General features: G+C 40.1%; 2 protein-coding genes across 2 annotated transcripts in view; one reads left to right on the top strand and one right to left on the bottom strand.

Moving 5' to 3' along the window:
- Fam227b (family with sequence similarity 227 member B) overlaps positions 1–18056 on the top strand; it is a 201536-nt gene that overhangs the window by 95846 nt on the left and 87634 nt on the right. The window lies entirely within an intron of this gene.
- Positions 1–18056, bottom strand: part of Fgf7 (fibroblast growth factor 7) — a 64242-nt gene that overhangs the window by 28972 nt on the left and 17214 nt on the right. The window lies entirely within an intron of this gene.

The following is an 18056-nucleotide window of genomic DNA, read 5'->3' on the forward strand; positions in this document are numbered from 1 at the left end:
AAACAGAAGTTCATGGTTCTTTCCCAGAGATAGAATTATTTCTGCCAATAAGCGTGATAAAATGCCAGCAAAAATATGCAGGACTTCAGCTGAAATCTGCATTACAAAAACAGTTACGGGGTCAAATAAGCTAGTGCTCTCTTTATAGCTTTGATAATGATCAAGGAGCATGTCTATTTAATAATTTTTAAATCTATATAAAATAAACCAAAGTTACTGTATACCTACCAGATGTTTAACATCATACATGAATCCTCTGCTGTACACTGGAAGTATAAAAATATGCCGAAAACTCTCTATCTTGGAGAAACTGCCTTTTGGAATAAGACACCTACATTATCCTAAAAGACAAGGAAGATTCTAAATGGCAAAGTAATAAGGAAAAGAAGACAGGCAGGCCTTGAAGAAATCTTTATCAAATAAGCAATGTTTAGCTAGCCATGGTAGCACACGCCTGTAATCCCAGACTCAGGAGGCTGTGGCAGGGGGATCATTGCAAGTTCAAGACCAGCCTAGACTAGAAAGTAAGCTCAAGGCCAACCTGAATTACATAGTGAGACCCTGACTCAAAGTCGTCGTCATCATCATCATCATCATCATCATCATCATCATCATCATCATCAGGCAATGTTTGAATCAGGGAGAAAGATGGGCTAAGAAAAATGGAAGAAGTAAGCCAGTGTGTCCAGGGAAGAGTGGGTCTTACTGAACATGCACCACCCCTCCATGGTCTGTGTGAGTTACCAGACATTAACACTGGATTTTGACATAGTAGAATTTGGTTTGGTCAATATTTTTCCAAAAGAGAAAAAACTAAAACCAAACTAAACAAATTCTGAAGAACAAAACATGAAAATGACTTCTGTGATGTCTGCCTAACAGAGACCACACCGCTTTGATGGTGAGGACATCTGCACTCCGGACAGAAAATCACAAAAGCAAAACTGAGAAGCTACATGGTTTTCTCAAGTGCCAGAGGGGTTTCAGATTGTTTAATCATTATATACATGACTGGTATCAAGGGTTCTGTTTTTCAGACCATAATGAATACAGTGTGTGGGGGTTAAAATATTTGTTTTATGACTTGGCTGCTGCTAGAACATTTTTCAAATTCATTGATACTCCCACCTCAAATATTTAGTAATGATGGTCTGGAATGGAAAGAAATGTCAAAGTATAAGTTAAAAAACAAAGTCTGGTACCACAGACTTAGAATTTGAGCCAATTTGATTACATGCACCCTAGAGTTTGCCTGGGATTGGAGATGATATGTAGACACCCAATATACACCTTAAACACTAAGGTAAATTATATTTAATTCCACTAACACCAAATTTCACCTTCTGTAAGCACCGCTAAAGTGTGTCAATATGTTTGAGCTGTATGTAGATCAGTGGCATGTTGTGCAATTAAATATGTAGTTTATTTCTAGGGCCCTATGTTAGTTACTTTTCTCTCACTGTTGAGACAAAATACCTGACATCTAAGGTTAAAAGGAGAAAGGTTTATTTAGCTCACAGTTTATAAAGGTTTCAGTCCCTCATCTGTTGGCCCCAAGGCAGGGTGGCTTGGCAGAGAAGCACAGACATGGAAAGCAAAGTACACCAAAGCAACAAGCAATTATCTTGGTCTTAACCATCCAGCAGAGAAGTATAAAAACAAAGTATAAAAAGTAAAGCTGTATTAATATGCTGAGCTGTAAAAAGCTCAAGTCAACAACTTCTGACATTGCCAGTCCTAGGATAACCCACTACTATTATGGACTACTGTACTATATTGGATTATTTCGCTGAATTCTTGCACCTACAATATTTAAATGGCAGTGGAATAACCATCTCTGACAAAAGCAAAGAAGAAAAGGGGATACAAATGAAGGACCATTTTGTATCTGTATATACAAAATAGGATAAATATACAGCTACTTTCTCTTAATTCGTTGAGAAGAAAGATTTGTACTAATAGTGTTTGGACAGGATATCATGTCTTCATCTTGCACTGTGAATAACCACAATGAAGACAACAATATGCAATGTATTAATTATTGAAACTGTCCTACTAATCGGTTTTGAAACTGTCTCATTGGTATTTGTTTCTCAATAAAATTAATACAAAAAAAAAAGCAACAAGCAAGGGGTAGAGAAAGAGCGATAAGGCACTTCCCATTTCTGATATTTCATGAAGGCTATGTGCTGTAGGGTGGGTGCAGCACTCACACCCTTAACCCCAGCACTGGGCCATTCATCAGTCATGAACTCTAGCATCCTGCCCCATGACTGCATGAGGCTTTGGGGGACCATAACATTTGAACGCTGGCTCTCCAAAAGATTCATGTACACTTCTTATGCAAAATGCATTCAATCCATCTCCAAGAGTTGCCAGAGTCCTAACAGTTTCAGCATTGCTGAAAAGTTCAAGTCCCAAGTCTCCTCTGAGATCTAAGGCAAACCCTTATCTGTAAGCTCCAGCACAAATGAAAGTTAAAACACTTCCAATATTGAATGGCACAACATAAACATTTCCATTCCAAAAGTCACAAATGAGGATACAAAGCAGTGGGACCAAGCAAGTCCAGAATCCACTGGAGCAAACATTAAGCCCTATAGTTTCATGTGAAGCATCTGGGCAATCTGGGGCAAGAGGTGAGCTACCAGGGGGCTTGGGTGGCTCTGTCCCTACAGTACTGCTGGGAGTGGTGGCTCCAATAGCTGCTCTCTTGGGCCTGCTCCATTTCCTCTTTACAGTTTTTCTCAGATGCTCCAAACTTCCTGGCTTTCCTATCTGGGGTCCCCACTGCACCTCTGGCTTCCCACTCACAGCTTCTCACACTGCCCTACCAGGCATACTACCTGGCCTCCCCAGCCTTCTGCACTCTAGGTGGAAGCCTTTCTGACTCCACAACTCTTCCATTCTGCACTCACCTAAATCCAGTGCCATGTAGATGATACCAAGGTCTGCTGCCAGGGGAGGGGCAGCCAGGCTTCCCTCTTTCTTGGCTGTAGGGGTGGAGTGCCTGGATCACTGAGCATTCTGAATCAAATTCTGAGGAACAAATTCTCTAGGCTGCTGCCATTCAGGAACACAGTGCTTGGTGGCTTTAATCGCAAAGTGAAGTCTCACTTTTGCAACTTCAAGGCTACAAAGGATAGAGTCCTACTGCTTCTTGTGATGCTGTTTTCTATTCTCTGTTCCTTCTCAGCAGTTAAGATCCCTTCTTCTCTATCTTTTCAGTCCACAGATTTACTAGAGCTTCCTTTCTGGGCAAACTGACATTTTAAATCATTCTACCTGGCTCTTCGCTCTTGATCCTCATCATAAATCTGGCTATAAGACTCAAAATAGCTATGCCTCATCTCACAATTTGACCCCCTTGAAACCTCTGCCAGATTAATTAGTTCACCACCCTTAATCTCAGTTTCAGACAGTCTCTGGACATGTGCAAAATACACACTTTCTGCAAAACTATAACACAGGGCCGGGGAGATGGCTCAGTAGAGCACTTGCCTAGCAAGTTCAGGGGCCTGAGTTCAAATCCCCGGTTCCACAAAAAGCAAACAAACAAACAAAAAAAAAAAACCTATAACAAATATCATCTGGAGCTGAACAACCAAAACAGTCCTTTCCAGCAGAAACCTCCTGAGCCTAGACCTTACTGGAAATATTTCTACCAGCCTTCTAGTCTTCTGAGCTCTGATTAGACTCTCCCATATGTTCCTGCCTAAGGTATTCTAGCACTTCTTTTTCAGCTGTTATCTCTGAACTTTTCCAGTCTCTTCCCATAAGCCATTACCAAAGGCTCCAGAACTACATGATCAGGTATAATCACAGCAATAACCCTACTCTTGGTACCAAATTCTGTGTTAGTTACTTTTCTTTCTGGGACAAAATACCCAACCCTCAAAGTAAACGAGGAAAAGATTTATGTAGCTCACAGTTGTGGAGTTTTCAGTCCATAATGGGCTGGCTCCAAGGTAGAGTGTCACATGGGGAGGAGGGCAACAGTTCATGGCATCTAAAGACAGTGAGAGCAACAAGGAACAGAGAGAGGACAAGCCCCTCTCTGTCCCTTGTACTGTGTGCAGGATACTCACCCTAGGGCATGTGTAGCACTCACACCCATAATTCCAGCATTGGACCATGACTCAATCACAAAACCAGACCCTCTGGAAAAGCTCCATTTAAAAGTGCATGAGGCTTTAGGAAGACATGTAGGTACAAACCATAATAGGCACTAAATTTGGGGGCCCTTTTTTAAGGTTTCAGAACTACCTTCTTTAGGTACCAAAAATTAAAAAATTTTCACTGCTCTCTTTCCAGTTCTGGGTTTGCCTTTTCTGTTATACTTGTTGCTCTGCCCTTGCTGTCTTTGCACAGAATGCCATATAAATTAGAAAAACACAGCCTATTCTTGATGAACACAGGCAAGGCAGTCATACCATATGATGTTAAGTGACAAGGGTAGACATTTCAGTGATGGGCTGGGGATGCAGCTTAGTTTTCAAGTACAGGTCCTGAGTTCAATCCCCAATACTAAAGCAAAACAAAACAAAAATTTAATCTACAAGGGGTGGGTAGGCTAGTACGTATTTAATTTTGGAATCTTCTGAAGACAAGAATCTGATTTGTAGTACTTGCTAATTTTGGCAGTTTTCAAGATGCAAGTACTCCTGTCATGGTCAGTTTCATGTCCATATCAAGTTAACGCCATAGTGTTGGGAAAAAATGAATATAAAGTTGGAAAGAAGTAGACTCTTGGCTTTCGGAGCTAGGCTGAGCTCCAGCACATTACCAGCTACAAGTCTTAGGCATGGTTCATGTCATGAATCATAGCTGGGCCGTGACCCCTAAAGCTAAATGAGTTCATTTTTAAAGACCATAAAATAATGATTTATGGTACTACACACATAAAAGTTACAATTATTTCACAAACTCTGAATTTGCATAAGTGAAAAATTTTCAAGATAGAAGAAAATGAAAACAAGATGACTTTGATATATATATAATATATTAATTCAGATGAAGATATGGTAAAACTAGGGCCTTCATGAGCTAGGAAAGGGAAAGCACTGAGTTTAGTGCTGAATATAGGTTCTGTTTGTCTTATCATTTTTCATCCTTCAGCCTCAAAGTAACTAGCACTAGAGAATGTACAGGACATGGACTTAGAAAATGCACTGAGCGCCTTCTCTAGTTACAGTGTTCTGCTTCTAAGAGAGTGTTTACATTTACCGTGGTCATCAAGTGGTTGTGCTGTTCTATCCTGAGAACCTACTCCATGTCTGAAAGGGGCCAGAGCTGAGCAAAGCTCTTCTCTGCTACCTAGAACAGCTTACCGCTGCACACCAAATACAGTGCTACACGAGAAACAGAAACCTGTGTGTGTGTGTGTGTGCGCGCGCGCACACACACACACACACACACACACACTCTGTCTCTTGAACAATATTATGGAGCATTTTGAAAATGTCCAGGAAACTCATTAGCTATTCTGTAATATTTGTATTCATCTCACCAAAGAAGGGAGATGGGGTATTAAGTATATGACAGTGGTGCCTCTTTAAAAAATACAAATTAAGGACAATAAAACTAATTGTCACATGGATCCTGCTAGCCAATCAATATTTCACAGCCAGTGGCTTTTTTAAAATTAAATTGCCTAATAAAGAACTATAATTAAACAGTACATCTTGGGCAACCTAGAAAAATAGACAAAATACTTAGTGAAAAAGGTACCTTGAATTTATATGTAACGTTTGGCTTACTTTTTCTATAAACTGAATTTATAGAATGAGTTTCTAAAAGACAAGATTTTAGGAACTTCAGAAGTATCCACAACTGTAACTAATCTCACTCCTTTTATGAAACATTATCACAAAGTTGGTTTTGAATTTTGTTTTCTCATGTATTACATTTTCATTTGTATGAAAGTAAGAAAATATGAGAACATAAAGTTCACTCTGATTTCTATAAAGACAAGAGCTTGGCAAGGGTAAAAAGGAATTTTTAGTCATTCTGTTCTTAAAGAGTTTCTTCTACTGAGTATTATCTTAAAATGCATGAAGTGTGTTGAATCTTAAATTGGGAAAGAGGGAACAAGAAAATCTTGGATGGAAAATAATCCAAATAAAACTGAAACTTTTAAATGATAATTAATTAGAAACATGCTGGAAGTGCATGTTTATGAGTTTAAATGACCTTTAAAGATTACTCAAAGCCAAGTAAGAGCTTATTTCTGGATTATGGCTATTTAAATTTTTTTTTCATTTTTCCCAGAGCATCAGTAGTTTAGTTGATAAATATAAATTCTTTGACTTATCCATTGTATCAAACTGAAACATTACCTTAGCATCTCTCATTTCAGAGAATTTTTACACATTTTATCTTATTTGGTCTCCCAAACCCCACTCTAGCTATGAAGTGAGCGCTATGTTTTATGGTAGAACATCACTCAAGAAAGTATGATCTCACCAAAGGTAAATAACATCAATAAAAGTTTGAAACTCTTGACTCCAACATTAACACAAGAAATTATTTAAAATTTTTGTACTACAGTGTTATGAGCCATTTCCAAAATATATCAGCTAATGACTATAAAAATTCCAATGTTTCTTCAATATAATATATCCATCATTCTCTTAATTTTAAAATAATATAGTAAAAAATGTTCAAGACTTATCATACATTTTCTGAGTACTGAATTAATAGGTTTGGAAACCTACTTATTGGTACAATGGGACCACTTCAAAAATTGTGCTCTGAGAAGATGATCTTCCTTTTATAGAATCCCATTTTCTAGGTTTCCTCATAAGAAAGAGAAGTGGACAAGCTTCTGTTCTTTGAGAAATTTAATAATGTTGCACATCAAAATTAGTCTTACTTTAGGGCTAGCGAGATAGCTCAGGGGACTAAGCACCTACTTAGACAAGCACAGGGACCAGGTTCAAATCCTGGTACCACATTCCCTGCCAGCCATGCCCCCAGACTCACAGAGTGGGCCACCAAGACCCAGCATGGTGTCACACACCTGTAATCCCAGTGCTCCAGAGACTGAAAAAGAGGAGGATCACTACGAGTCTGAGTAGTGTAGTGAGACCCTATACCAAATACATTAAATAAATAAATACAATTATTCTTACATTAAAAAACACATCAACACTCTCACAGGCTTTCACAGAGAGCACATTGGCCAAGCAATGGCCGTGACTCATCCACATGGCTGCACTGACAAAGGTTCTACAATCTGAGGTACAGGATCTCAGGATAAATCCTGAGGGCATTTCACTGACCTTCTCAGACCAAAAAGCTACAACTCTTGTTGCACAGGTCCTGCTTTACCTTGGTCTTAACCATCCAGTAGAAAAGTATGAAGACGAAATATAGGAAATAAAGCCATGCTGTTTTATGTTGAGCTGTGGGGGACTCAGGTCAATAATTTCTGACATGGCCAGTTAAACAGAAGACCCAATGCTATTATGGGCTACTAGACTCTTATAGACTCTTATAGACTCAATATTTTGCTGAGTTTACACACCTAAAATATGCAATAACGGAACTTAGAAAAAATGGGGCATACCGATGAATGTCCATTTTGTATCTGTGTATTCAAAGTGGTTAGGATAGATATATAGTTGCATTCTCTTAATGAATAGAATGATTTGTTCTAATGGTGTTTGTGAATAGGATCACAAGTCTGCATCTTGTACAGCAATTAACCACTAAGAAGAATATATGCAGTGTATTATTTGTTGAAACTGTACTTCCGATTTGATTTGAAACTGTCTCATTGCTATCTGTTTATCAATAAAACTTTGGAAAAAAAGACACATCAGGTAGTTATATTTTACAAAAAAAGTTTTATCATTTTGATTTTCCTATTGTAGTTTAAGGCATCGCTATTTTCCAAATCTTTCAGCTTCAAAATTGAAGGTATTTTAATCCTCAGTCCTGCTGTACCATACCAATTCCACTGACCCAGTCTCTGTGGTGGTTTACACAGTCCCCCATCCCTTCCACATTTCTATTACAGACACCATGTGATCACAGCTGAAATATTATAATTTAACTAAACTCTCTATTACCCTACTGTCTCCTCATTCCAATCCAGTCAATAAACTGCCTCTCCTTTCCTACAGGAAAAAACCCCACTATTTTAAAGTTTTTAAGAGTTTTCCCCAACCATGGAAGGAAAAACAAAGTCCTTCCGTTCAATTGTGGTGTCTTCTGATGTTGGCAACACAGGACAGTAGTGGAAAGGTGTGGATTTTGAGACATGGTTCTAAATCTAGGTCTGCCTAACTATTTTTATCATAGAGCAAGGTAAGTGACAAGTCCTGAGATTCCTTCTCTATGATATGGGAGTACTGTTTTTCACAGTTAAATTAGATTGGGTTATTTTGTACTTATTTTTGTGGTTATGTTATCTCCTCTTGTACAGCATTTGCTTGTTGAGAAGGGCAGGAGAAGAGCACTATTCTTTATTTCTTCATTTTTATATTCTTACATATCTAGCTGAATCCTTGCTCATAGGATGAATGGAGATGCAATGTTGGAGAAATTTTACTTCATAACATACATACCACATTAACCTTTCAGAATCCCGTCAAGCAACATTAATTGGCTGAGAGGACCTGTTGTCCGAGCCACTGCCCAGCTCTGTCCCTTCCCGTTAGCTTTCTCACCTTCAACCTAGCTCTCTACCTCTTACTTCACTTACAAAGTGTTCTACTGCAGTGATCAAACAAACACATGATGGACTCAGGGCTATAACTCAAGCCTCAGAAGGAAGGTAGATAAAAACGAAATTCTGAAAAAATACAACCTATTTGAAAGAAGAACTGAAAAGTTTCAGTAAAATATATTTAACAAAAACTAGACTTCTCTAATACAGGGTCTGGCCTGTCTCAGGCCAGTTGTACAAGTTAGGACAGGCAAGACTCCGTGTGGTCACATAGAAGCAAGGAATCACATGTTGAGTCAGTTCTTCGTTCCTGTTGTAACGGGACACTCTTTCAGAGTGTTCTAGAAGAGCCTTTAGTGTGTTTTGAACTCTAAGGTGAAAATCTGAAAAGTAAACTTCGACTAAAAACTTTCTCCTATGAGCTACCATGTTGAACATATTTTCTTGTTACCTCCTACTCTGAGCAAGAAAAGAGCATGCATATGTGTTTAAAACACTGAAAGCATGTATTCAGAAGTGGCCACTAAAGGCTGGGGAGATAGCTCAGCGGCTTAAGCACCTGCCTGGCAAGTGCAAGGTCCTGAGTTTGATCCCTGGTATGAAAAAGAAAAAAAAAAATTTAAAGGTAAAACACATTTGAGGCCTTTTTACCAAGATGGCGCTGAAGGTGAACAGGGAAGCACCTTTCCCTCCCAAAGCTGAAGCCAAAGCAAGAGCTCTGAAGGCCAAGAAGGCTATGCTGAAAGGCATCCACAACCACAAAAAGAAGAAAATACGAATGTCACTGCCTTCTGCTGTCCCAGGACACTGCGGCTCCGGAAGCAGCCCAAATACCTCGTAAGAGCGCCCCATGAGAAACAAGCTCAACCACTATGCCGTCATCAAATTCCCCCTGACCACAGAGTCAGTCGTGAAAGAGATTGAGGACAACAACACACTCGTGTTCATTGTAATGCCAAAGCCATAAGCACTAAATCAAACAAGCTGTGAAGAAGCTCTATGACATCGATGTTGCCAAGGTCAGTCCCCTAATCAGATCTGATGGAGAGAAGAAGGCATATGTTTGACTGGCTCTCAATCATGATGCATTGAATGTTGCCAACAAAACTGGGATCATCTAAACTGAGTTCAGCTGGCTAATTCTAAATATATACTTTTTTCCCAGTTAAAAAAAAAAAACATGTTTGATAAGAAATTGTTAAGAGCTGATGGGATAGCTCCGCTGAATAAGTGCCTGCTTAGGCAAGTGCAGGGGATGGGCTTGGTGGTGCAAGCCTGTGATCCCAGCGCTGGGGAGGCTGAAAATATGAGGCTCACTCTGAATCTAAGCTGCCTAATGAGACCCTGTACCAAATGCATTAATTAAAAAAAAAGAAATTGTTAAAATGTCTTGAAAGAATCTCTCTAAATTCTTGCAACTGGTGATAAACCTGCCCACAAATTCAGTACAAAATATTTGCCTTATCTTTTTCAGAGCACTGCATTTAAGTATCCACGTGCTATAGTACTTGGTACTTTTCACACACTTTTATAACATTTTCATTGCTTGAGAGAACTGCTAAGGTATTGTGAAAAACACTGGATTTTTAAGCACTTATTCAGATGTTAGGTCTATTCAAACTTATCTGATACTTCTGAGCCTCTATTTCCTGATATGCAAAAGAAAAAATAATAATGCCTCTACATTGGATATTTTTTAAATGAAATTCGATATCACATATGAATTGCTTATTTCTATACCTGGCAAACAGACAAGTTCCCATACCTTTGTGCTTGTTTATTAGTTGTATATTGGAAATGTGACACAGTGCTTCTGGTTTGTGTATAGCAGACAGGAATGGCCCTCCCTGCAAGGGCCCAGGACAGTGAAGGTCTCCGGACGAGATCACCAACAAAGGGAGTGGAGGCAGAAAAGACTGTTATCTCTTTTGCAAAACAATTTTATTAGTGGTTTATCAGTATCATTCATATGTAGAAAGACCATGGAGGGAAGGAGTTTGGCTGCAGCAGGGACTTCTCGAGCTGAGACCGTGCCGACTACAAGCACGGGGAGGGCTAGGAAGGCTGCAGGTTGCCTGGGTTCTGTTCTCAGCCTTGACAGAGTTCCACAGTAATCTGTCTGACATTGTTTAGACTGCTGAGTGTTTGTGACACCTTTCTTGGCCTACTGTAGTGGGACTAAAACATGAAAAGGAAACTCATGTGCGTTAAAGGCAACATGGTTTATAATACATGGATAAATATATACGTATGTGTTCCTCATCAAATCACTATATGTGTGTCAAGTAATATTTGGAAATCACTAGTAGAAAAAAGTGAAGAGAAGACTAGGTGCGCTGGCGTGTGCCCATAATCCCAGCACTTGGGAGGCTGAGAACGGGAGAATCACTACAAGTCCAGTCTACATAGTGAGACCCGGTAGACCCTGTCCTAAATACAGAATAAAAGTGAAGAGAATAACCAAAACAAATTACTATTGTAATTTAACATATTTATCTTCAATCATTTTCCTGTATATCTTGATAGTTATAATTAGTATAAGTTAAGGTTTTTATTGTGAGACATATAAATTGTTTTAGTTGCATTTTTTTTAAACATTTATTTATTTATCTTGTGTGTGTGTGGCCAGCTCAGCCCACCAGGGGGCGGGGCTGGCTGGCATGTGGTGCTGGGGATTGAACCGCGGTCCCTGTGCTTTGCTTAGCTTAGCTTAGCTTGCTCTAAGTAGGTACTTTAGACCACCGAGCCATCTCACCAGACCTTTAGTTGCATTTTTAATTCAAGTAGAGGGAATACACTCAATTGCTTCAATAAGCAATTAGTATGTTCTGGTAGCACACTCAGTTCTGTACTGTATCTAAAGCCAAGAAAGCTACATGGGAAAAAAGAGGTGAGAAGGCAATGAGAGGGAGAACAGAAGCAGGAAAGAAGAGAGGAACAGGAGGAATGGGACGTGAAGAGAAACAGAAGAGGTGTGGGAACAGCAGGGGATGCCAGGCTGAGGACTGAAAGAGGAAAGGTGCGGTCATTAAGGAGCTCGTGGAGGTGTCCTCCACGTGTGCACGTAGACTCTAGGCAGAAGCACAACCTGTTGCTCCCTGTTTCTGTCCTGGGAGCCCCATTGTTTGTTAGCTGTGTTAGTCAGAGTGTCTGCAGCAGCCCGCGGATGGTGAGGGTCCTCTGTGGCCAAAGAGGCTGAAGTTAGGTCCCAGAAGGATGAAAAGCTAAACATTCTGCCTCTGCCATAGATAGTAATCTGCAAGAAAAGCAAAAAGCTAAGCAACTGTTTAAGCAATTTATTCCAGTTTTGTGAGTCTTGGGTTTATTTAATAGTTTCTATAGCATATTGGTGAACACTTAATTTAACTAGTTTGGAGTCAACAGTAATGAGAAAGTCATTCTATATTTAAAAAAAATAACATCAACAATGTTAGGAAAGCCGGGGAGATGGCTCAGTGGAATAAGCGCTTTCCTGGCAAGCACAAGGGACCTGAGTTCAATCCCCGGTTCCGCAAAAAAATAAATAAATATAAATAAATAAATAAATAAATAATAGTTCTTTAAAAAAAAAAAACAACAATGTTAGGAGACAGCTTGATTGTCTAAGTACCTGCCTGGCAAGTGCAAAGACCTAAGTTTGACCCTCAGTACTGCATGTGCCAGTCACTGAAACCAGGCGTGGTGGCACACACCTGTAATCCCAGCACTGGGGAGGCTAAGACAGGAGGATCATTATGAGTCCCAGCTGCATAGCAAGGCCCTGTGCCAAAGTAATTAATTAATTAAAATTTTTTTCACAAACAATGTATTTGAGTTTTGTTTTGCAGTGCTGGGATTGAACACAGTGCTTTTATACTGAGCAACATCCTCAGTCCATTCATTCAATCATTGGAGACAGGGTCTCCAAAGTCACTAAATTGTCCAGAAGGGCCTAAAACTTGTGATCCTCCTGCCTCGGCCTTGTGAAGTGCTAGAACAGAATGCATGTTGTATCCAAATCAGTTCCTTAAAAAATAAATAGAATTGTTTGGAAATCTATCACCTGGCACAAATTTATCACCACTGCCAAAAAACTTACTCCAAGTAAACACACTGTGGGAGGGAGCATTTATTTTAAACATGACAAGCAATGGATTTGTCGAATCACATGAACAGTAAGAAGCCCTTGCCTTCGCATGATTTCTTCACTAATTGCCGTGTTGTTTCCTTCAGTCTTCTTAGTGCGCACGTGCATATCTAGAAATCTGTATTTGAAACTTGATTTTATCACTACCTAGCTTTGTAAACTTGGCCTAACTGACTAACTTCACAGCAGGTCAAATAAATGCACTTGCCACAAGAATATTTTTCCAGCAGCATAAAATGAATTACTGATCTAATGTTCTTGAATTCTTACAACTGTCAAAAGAAATAACCTTGTAGAAGCACCTCAAAAAACTAAAAACAGAGCTACCTCATGGCCCAGTCCTCCTCCAGCTGCTGGTTATGGAACCAAGGAAAGACACCTGCACGCCCGCGTCCACTGCAGCGCCACGCACACGGCCAAGACCTGTCAGCCAGGCAGCCCGTCAGGAAATAAGGAGATAAGGAGAACAGGGTTTATGTGCAATGGGGTATTGTGTAGTCGTGAAAAGCTCAGAGCCGTGTCCTTGGAGGCAACATAGATGGAAGGAGAGAGCAGAGCGGTAAGTGAAATAATCTAGACCCAGAAAATACAATGTAGGTTTCATAGAGTACAGAGCAGAACAGCGGTCAATAAAGATAGGAAGAAGGGGGGGTAGAGGGATGACAGGCACCAAGTGCAGCCAGACAAGAGGTATAAAGTCTAGTGTCGGATAGTGTGTCTGGGTGACTACTTTACAATAATTTAGTATATATTTTATAAAGAACTAGAGAGTAGATTTCAGAGGCTCCTAATACAATGAAATGATAAATATTTAAAAAGATGCAAATACTAATTACCCTAATTTGATGGCCATCCATTACAAATAAGGTAAAAAGTTTTGACTTATTACCTTTTGTCTCATAAAGATGTACAATCATTCTGCATCAGTTTTTAAAGTCAGAAAGGATGAGGCAGTGCAAGATTATTTACGGTGAGGTGTTGAGCTGCACATAGCACTTTGTCTACATGAATGATTAGGACTAGGATCTGTTCTGCAAAGCCTCATATCAGGGAAGGAGACCACAGCTTGCTCAGCTTACCTGCTTCATCCAGCACTCAGGGCCCTTAGTAGTGCATTTATTCAGAATGAAATCCCACCCCTCCCCCCAGTGGGCGTTCTGGTCGGACCTGTCAGAATCTCTGGACCACAGGTTCTGGAGCTCAGCCCTCTGCCTCTTACCCTCTCCTACTCCTACTTTTTGAGTTTGTCGGTGTATGTGCCCCTCCCTGCTCATCTGTCTCTCTGGTTACTTCCTAACACCCTTCCTTAGTCTCCGGTTCACCCCATTTTGTCCTCCCATCCTCTCTTCATCATATGAGGCTACAGTGTGCACTGAGCACTGTGTCTGTGACTAGCTCTGGGCCACCTCTTTCCATGTACCACCTTTGCTATGCAGCACAGAGCTCTTCTGTGGCAGTGCTGCCCTCCTGCTCTGTGCCTCCTGCACTTGCTGTCTGCTGAGACAGGACTCTGCCTCCACCAGAACCCTTTAACCACCCCCTGCATGTACAAGCACACCTTTCCCTGAAATTTGTCCTTTCCAATTCTTGCGCTCCATCTCTTACATCTCTTTAGATTCCTTTAGAAGTGCTTTCTCTTCAACTTTTGTGAACTCTCATCTTTTTAGATGGAACTCAGTAACTTTCAGAATTTTGTAGTGTACTAAGTGTACTAAGAACTGTGCTGTTAGGGATGCCAGACATCAGGGTTTGAGGTAAAAATTATTTCCCCCTTCACACACTTTCTAACAATCCTTTCCTGTTTGTCTCTGCCACTTCCAGTCCCTTTTTACCCTAACCAACCTGTTGGGTGGTGTGGGCAGCATGAAATTGATGAAAGGCAAGAACTGGGTAAAGGTATATCACATGCAGAAGCCCAAAAGGGGATCATTTTACAAAATCAAAAGGCAAAGAACTGGGCATTGGCAGTGTTTTGTATTAATGGCAATGCAGTAGAACGGGATTTTTGCTGCTGCTGCTGCTGCTGCTGCTGCTGCTGCTGCTGCTGCTGCTGCTGCTGCTGCTGCTTCTGCTGCTGCTGTTACTGAATGCTTGGCATGACTGAATGTCATGCTACTGGTTTCTTTGGAATTGGATTAGTGAGTAACCAGGCAAAGTTATGGGTGTGTAAGAAAAGGCAAAAGGGAAGAAGAGGGCTGGAGGGGAGCTGACATAAAGGGAAAGACCTTGAGTTGGCATAAAGGGAAGGACGCTTAGAATTCCTGGACCGGAAGTCTAGGAGGATGCGGCATCCTGAGAAGAAAACAATAAGAGAAATGTCGTGTGCTTGTGTACTATATATAGTTTTCATGCTTTACATCCAAGGCAGTATAAAAGGGGAGATGGAAGTCCCCAGGGGGAGCCTTGGGGGCCAGTTGGGACTCAGGCTGCAGCCAGGAGAATGAATAAATCCAGTGAGAAGAAAAGGATCATAGCACAGAATCTGCACTCTCATTACAGTAGCGTCAGCACGCGAGGAGAGACATTGATGTGTATGGCCTTGGGGGAAAAGAGTGAACAATTTCTAACATGACCTTTCCATTAATAATAGCAGGGAAAAAAATGGAGCCATTCAAATAATGACAAGTTAAGGGAAGCCTTACAGTGACTTTACTCATTTTTGCTCCTTTCTACTTAATTTATTGCTTGCTTATTGTTTCCCACTGTGTACCCTGGATGGGTCAAAAAGCTCTAGACAAAAAACTCAGATGCATGCAGTGACAAAGGCCTATGCACTTCATCTAAAGATTAAAACAAATACACAAGTACAATGAAAATGTGGTTCCTCCTCCTACTGTCTTCTGTGTATAATTAGATATGTATTTGATAGGATTTCAATGAGATATATTTTCTAAATTCCACACAGAGCCCATGGCTAGCACCAATACCACTGTTAGGAATAAGAATTACAGCCAAACCAAGTGTCGCGTGCCTATAATCCTAGCTAGTCAGGAGGCCGAGGCAGGAAGGTCACAATTTCAAGGACTCCTCAGACAACTGAGCAAGACCTTGTCTCAAAATTTAAAAAGAGGTTGAGCATGTAGCTCAGTTGTACAACTCTTGCCTAACACGTGTGAAAGGCCTTGGGTTCAATCCCCTGTACTACGAGAAAGGAAGAGAGGAGAAGAGTTATAAGTGGTATGAAATAGTACAGCTCTTGTTATTGGAGATGTGGAAGCTCATGTTGGTATTAGTTTTATTTCTAAAGTTAGATTCTTAGGCTTATATTATGCTCCTTTGAAGTACCTATAATACTGTGTGCTTAAAGTGATGCTAAATAAATGTGAATCGAGTGTTTAGCCTGAAAATCTAATCACGGTATCAGGGCAGTATTGGCAGACTTGTTGGAGTGGCCCCCTGGCATCTCCCTTCTGTCTCTTCCACCTCAAATATCCTCTCCTTCAACAATAATTTAGGGCCAGCCAGATAGTTCAATGGACTAAACACTGGCTTAGGCTCAGGGATCCCCAGCATACTGTGCAGGTCCTGCCCCCGGGGCATGCTGAGATGGTGACTGATTCTGGGCATAGTGGTGCCAGCCTATAATCCCAGAACTTGGGAGGCTGAAAATAGGAGGATCACTATGAGTCTGATCTGTGTAGTGAGACCCTGCACACCCTGAAGTACATACATTTAAAAATAAGAATAATAATTTCATGTTCTCTGTGTCTGGCTCAATCCAAACCTGCATTCAGGAAATTATCTTATTTACTCATGTATTTTAAATGTGTAAATTTTTCACATATCTTCAAATACATTATAGGGAAATTGTGTTTCAAAAGAAGACAAGACATTAAACTAAAAAAGTACAACTTGCTCATTGTAGAATAGCTGATACCAGCCATTGAAAAAGGTGGCACTTATCCTAGCTCTGTGAGACTGGACCAGTTTATAAGCCATGTTACACTGACAGAAAACTCAAAATGCCAAAGTATTAGAGTGCTTAATAATAGCTCAGTGATAAACACCATAATATTAGATTGCAATCAGATTGGGAAGAAACAGCATTGGCTTTAATGTGTCTTTAGACCCCTGGGCTACAGTCCTGGCTCTGACACGAGCCCCAGTGAGAAGTCATCCAGCACTGGGCCTGGAAAACAGTTACTAAATAAAGAGGCATTTCTTAGTCCCTTGTCTAGTTTAAAATATATATATATATATATATATATATATATATATATATATATATGTCATTTGACTCACTGTGTTTTGCATGACTGTGCACCAAGATGTGTATTTTTAAAAATAATTTTATTGAGAAACAAATAGCAATGAGACAGTTTCAGAACTGATCACTAGCACAGTTTCAATAATTAATACAAACCTTTCCTTCCTTAAAAAAATAAGAAATACCTTGTATATTGTTCTTAGTGGCTATTCACTGTACAAGATACAGACATGATATCCTGCCCACAAACACTACTAGAACAAATCTCTCTATTCATTGAATTAAGAGACTGCGGCTGTATAGCTATCCTCACTATTTTGAATATACAGATACAAAATGGTCATTCGTTTGTATCCCCTTTTTTTGTTTAGTTTTGTCAGAGAAAGGTATTACATTGTCATTTAAATATTGTAGGTGTGTGAATTCCACAAAATATTCCAATATAGTCCAGTAATCCATAATAGTGGTGGGTTATCCATAGGACTGGCAATGTCAGAAGTTGTTGACTTGAGCCTTTTACAGCTCAGCATATTAATATGGCTTTACTTTTTATACTTTGTTTTTATACTTTTCTGCTGGATGGTTAAGACCAAGATAAAGCAAGACCTATATCACAAAAGATGTTACTTTTGTATCTGATAAGGTCAGTCAAATCCCCTCAGGATTTATCCTGAGACTCTGTACCTCAGTTTGTAGATCCTTTGTCAGTGTCAGCTATGTGGATGAGTCACGGCCATTGCTTGACCAATTTGCTCTCTGTGAAAGCCTGAGAGAATGTTTTCTCTCCATATGACTCCCCTTAGGCACACTCTACATCATCGATCACTTTCCTCTGTGGCCCCCGTAATCTCCTTGATTAGGGCCAAAACGTTGGCTGTCCTTGCAGCCCTTCTTTTCTCTAATTTTTGGTCTGCAAACTTGGGTTGTTAACCCTCAGAAGAGAAACTTATTATTATTACCCTATAACATAGGCAGTTGAGCTTAACTTCACTATCTGTTTAAATATCAAACATCTTATGGGGCCAGGGAGATGGCTCAGTGGAATAAGC

This window comes from Octodon degus, unplaced genomic scaffold (genome assembly GCF_000260255.1).
Source record: "Octodon degus isolate 3935 unplaced genomic scaffold, OctDeg1.0 scaffold00105, whole genome shotgun sequence".
Classification (NCBI taxonomy): Eukaryota; Metazoa; Chordata; class Mammalia; order Rodentia; family Octodontidae; genus Octodon; species Octodon degus.